Source organism: Dromaius novaehollandiae, chromosome 25, assembly GCF_036370855.1.
Source record: "Dromaius novaehollandiae isolate bDroNov1 chromosome 25, bDroNov1.hap1, whole genome shotgun sequence".
NCBI lineage: Eukaryota > Metazoa > Chordata > Aves > Casuariiformes > Dromaiidae > Dromaius > Dromaius novaehollandiae.
Window position 1 is genome coordinate 6,270,770 of NC_088122.1, and position 4,596 is coordinate 6,275,365.

General features: G+C 61.1%; 1 long non-coding RNA gene across 2 annotated transcripts; it reads right to left on the reverse strand.

Annotated features, from left to right (window-relative positions):
- Window positions 1-244: 244 nt before the first annotated feature.
- Window positions 245-4,104, reverse strand: LOC112989588 (uncharacterized). Of its 2 annotated transcripts, none has more exons than XR_010385080.1 (3): window positions 3,707-4,104; window positions 2,764-3,201; window positions 245-2,387 (listed from the first exon to the last, which is right to left on the reverse strand). It is a non-coding gene; the product is annotated as an uncharacterized LOC112989588 (long non-coding RNA). The 2 variants fall into 2 exon arrangements; XR_003260863.2 differs by lacking the exon at window positions 3,707-4,104 and having other exon boundaries at window positions 245-747; window positions 1,554-2,387; window positions 2,764-3,674.
- Window positions 4,105-4,596: the final 492 nt, after the last annotated feature.

A 4,596-nucleotide genomic window follows, 5' to 3' on the forward strand; every position in this document is an offset into this window, starting at 1 on the left:
GCCGCAGGATCGGTGCAGCCTGTGCTGCGAGGCCATGCCAGGCCATGGCTAATGCACATTTTTTTTTGGCCACTTTTTTTTTGCCACCATCTCTTCGCTCTGATGCGGTGCCGGCTGGCAGGAGCTGGCTCCCCAAACCTGCCCCCCACCCCGAGCGCTCGGCTGCGTGCACCGCAGCGTTGCCCTACTGCTCACGCTGCCATTTGCTTTCCCCCGGGAAGAAACCTGCTGCATGAGGTTTTTTCATTATTTTTATTTTTCCTTTTCACGAGCTTGAAAATGTGATGCTGGGCACTTGCATGGGGGCAGCCGTCGGGATTCGAGCGGGCGCCCGGTGCAGCGAGCACCAGCGACTCCATCCCCGCTGCTGCGGCTCTGGAGAGGGACCGGCGAGGGGCAATGCCGCTGGCAAAGCAATGGGGATTTCTCCTTTCTGGCCTCCTTTCTGCAAGGTTCAGCCCCTTCTTGGCGCCTTTGGAGGTGGCAGCAATAAGGGGGGGACGTGCCGAGCCTGCCTGCTCCCCCCGGCCCCACAGCTGCGACGGATCCGTGTTCCCCGCCGCCCGCCAGCCGCCTCCTCCGGGCCCAGCCCTGGCGCTTGCCCAAACCCGCACGGACGTGTTTGGGATGTTTTCCTCCTTCATCAGCCCCGATGCCGCCGGCCCGCTCCGTAACGCGCGTGCAGCCGCCGCCGTCCTGGCATCGATGGAGCCTCCGGCGGCTTTGATTTCCCTGCGCGCGTGTTTCCTGGGGAGGGGGGAAATTCGTGGGAATTTTGACCCGTTTAATAAAAAACGTCTTTAATAAAAAGCACGGGCTTTTAATAAAAAGCATGGCTTGCTGCTGGGCTGCTCAGCCCGTGCTTCATTATACACGTGCACGGTTTAACTCCGGGCTAGAGAGATCCCCCTTCGTCCCTGCTCTCCAGCCGCCCGGGATGCAAAGCCGACGACGGAGCCGGGAGCCGGCGCGGCCGAGCCGCGGGAATGCCGTCCGCGAGAGGTGCGGGAGCCCAGCGCCGCGCCGCGATGCAGCCGTTCCCCGGCACCCAGAAACATCGTTCGGGGCCATCCTGTTCCAGGAGGGATTTTTCCCCCTCCTCTGCATTTCATCCATCCAAATATTTAATTTTTTTTCCCCCAGCTCAGCTGCAAGCCCCTCGCTAGGGCCGAGCGTTTCACCAGACTGCCGGGAGTCCCTCTGCCTGGAGAGATGAAGCGGGGCAGCTTCTTGCCTGGCCTGGCAGAAACCCAATTTTGGGGAATTTCGGCATGTCTGTTTGGAGGGGGATTACGCAGAAATCAGCAGCTGTTTTGCAGAATAGCAACGCGAGCGGGGGATTTGTGCCCCGCTCGGCTCAAGGAGAACCGGACGGGCCCTGAATCACAGTGCGAGGAGCCTGTCCCGCGGGAAATCCCCCCCGGCAATGCGGGGGCCCGAGGCGGCCCGAGCTGGGGAAATTTAATGGCTTTGTTTGGATTGGGCTTTCCCAAGTGGTTTTCGGTGGAAGTGTTTCACAACCCTGAAAAGAAAAAAAAGGGAAAGAAACCCACCACTGCCACTGCAAGAGCTTGGGTGCCAGGAGAAGGAGTCCCTCTCCCCGGAGCAGGGTCGGGATGCGGCTCACCGTGGATGCCGTGGGAACGGCTCTTTGCATCCTAGCTGGGCTTTCCGGTACTCGAAAAAAGGAAAGGGGGAAAAAAAAGGGGGGAAAAGGCCTGGATGTTGCCCGAGGGGCAGTAGGCACCCGGCGCTCACTCACGGCGCTGGGTGAGGGGTGAGCTGATGCTGTTTAAAGGTTTAAAGCAGTTTCAGCGCAGTTGCTCCTCCTGCCTTGGAAGGGCCACGGAAACCCCAAAGGGAAGAAATCACTATTGCTAAAGCTGGAAACCACCGCTGCCCTCCCGCCGAGCGGGAACGAGCGCAGAGAGCTGAGCAACGGAAAAGCTGCGTCTTTCCTTAAATAACACCCTATAATTGATAGCGGCTCACTCTGCTCTACGCAGCTACCAGCATCGGCCGGTGCCAACGCCGGGCTCTCGCATGCAGGTCCAGCCGGGGCGTTTGGAGGCAGCAGTAAGGCAGACCCTAAAGGAGCCCAGTTTTACCCCAGTGTAAAAATCTGGGCAAGCTGGAGCACAAGACAGCCCATGATATCGCTCCTTTTCTTTTTTTTCCCCTCAAAAATGTCAAAAGGGAGTAGTTGCAAATATATTTTGCAAAATGCCCTGCCGTTTTTGCAAAATGCACCACCAGCCCAGGCACGAGGGTGCTGTTTTCCCTTTTAAAAACGCCTTTTGGTTCAGTGGCCAGATCCCCGGCGAGCGTGAAGCAGCGCCGCAGGAAGCTCCATGGGTCACGGCAGCTGCAAAACGAACCCAGTTGTCCTGCAAAAATAAATAAATATATAAATGAAAATTGAGGGACGTCAAAATACCGCCCCCTCCCCTGGATCCGTCAGCCAGCGCCTCCCAAAAACGCACCCGCTCGCGCGTCATCGGGAAGGAATTTCTGCTTTCTGCGAGAATCGGGGGACGGATCGGTTCGAGCGGCGAAAGCCCGGGACCGCCAAGCGTTTGGGCCAGGCTTTGCTTCCGAGCGTCCCCACGCTCGCGCCGAGCCTGGCCAAGGGCCCGCTCGCTCCCGGGCGTCCCCGGCCCGGCGAGGAAATCACAGCGTCCCACTGCCGGCACCCCGCACGCATCCGCGGCCGCTCGCTGAGTGAACCGAATCTGGGCAGGCGTTCAAAAATGCTGACATTACCTGCTCCTTTTCTGATTAATGACAGCCTGCCGAGGCGTAATTTAGCCCAGATCTGAAGACAGCTCTTTCAGAGAACCCAAAAACGTCCTCCGGGCTGAAGCTTCTCCACCGGCAGCAACGGAAAGCCCACGTGCCTGGTGCTCTGCTCCTTAGGGAACCTGCGCTGGATTGCAACAGGGGGTTTCCAGATTTCTTTTTTTCCTCCGTGTATAATTCCCAGTTTTACCTCTTCGGTGCGGGGTTTGATCCTTCTCGCGAGCCCGACCGGGATTGAAGGCAACCGGGTCGTTGGGCTAAACCGGGCGCACGGGCCAAGGGCTCCTCTCCGGCCCTTCTTGGCTTGAGTGGCTCCGTGTGCCGACGTCTGCCGCTGCCGGGAGCATCCCGGCCTTTCCCAGGGATTTGAGCAGCGTCGGGCCGGGATGCTGGAGCAGGATGCTGCTGGGAAACAAACACAGCGGGGAGCATTTTTTCCTACTAAAGAGAAGGAGGGGGGGAAAAAAAGCTATTAATGCATGGAGGGGGATGGAGAAAGGCCCTGCCGGCCGCTCAGGTGCCGGCAGCGTGCGGCACCGATGGGATTTGCAGCCCGGACCGGCGAACCGGGGAGCGAGCCCAAACCGGCAGCCGTGCATCGACCGCCCCGCGAGGGTCTTTCTCCGGACCGGCACCAGCCTGGCGCTGCCATGCGCTCCCCCCAAGGCCCGTCACCCCGAAGGGCCCGGGAAGCACCCCGTGTCGCTTCTCGATGGCGATGGTGCCTCCAGCCTGCTGCCGCCGGCTCCCGCCTCGAGCCCTAAGTGCTTCCAGGCTGCAAAAGCACCGGCTGCGGCTCTGCGTCAGCCCCAAAAAGGGGGGGAGCAGATGGGAGCCAGCGGCTCCCCGGTGCCTGCGCAAGCACGAGGCAGACGTCCCGTGGGGAATATTATAGGCTTTGCCTTACCTAATTAAAAACGTGTTGGAGGGGATTCGATTACCCGCTTTGACATAGGGAAGAAAAGCCTCCGGGCTCTGGCAGCGGCGAGGATTTACGAGCTGGGGCTTTGCTTCGGGTCTTTCCGCCAGCTTGCGGGATATAGCGGAGGAGCAAAAAAAAAAAGAAACAACCCAGCCCAGGCAGCGCTGGTGTCTGCATTCCCGCTGCTTGAATCAGCCACGTTTCCTGGCAGCTCCAGGCTCCCCGGCCCCCGGGGCTGGCGGCGGGCGCAGAGGTGGCAGGACACGCCGGAGCAGGTCGACGCGGTGCAGCTGCCACCCTGCCCCGGAGCGCGGCTCCCGAGGGCTGGATGCGGTCGGAGGCACGAGCGGCTTCCCCGCTGCCTGGGTGCGTCGCCGGAGCATGTGGCTCTGGGAGCCAGGCACCACCGTGGCTGGGATCCTGCCATGGGTGAGCCCCCCCGGGGTAGGACCGCCATGGTTGGGGCTCACCGGGGTGTTAGGACAGCCTGGGTTCTCTTTCCACTGTGCCCTGTGTGCTTCCTCTGCTTCATCTCCACGCTGGGAATTGCCCTCAGCTGGACCCAAAGGGTTTTCCCCAGTGAAATGGCTGCATTTGCTCCCCTCCGCTGCTCCTGCAGGTGTTTGGTGGCCATCGCACACGTTTCCTCCCCATTTTGGTCCAGGGCAGCATCTGCCTTCATTCCACTCCAGGGTGAACACAGGCCTGCTGCGAACCCCGCTGCATGGGGTGGGGCTGCCTGTGCACCCCCGGCTCCCAGCCACCCCTGCTAAAGCATCGCCCAGGCCGGGAAGCGAGGGACAGCGAATCTCCCGGCCACCTGCCCGCCGCAGCCAGGCTCGCGCGGCCGAGAACGACGGCTCCCCTTCCCCGCA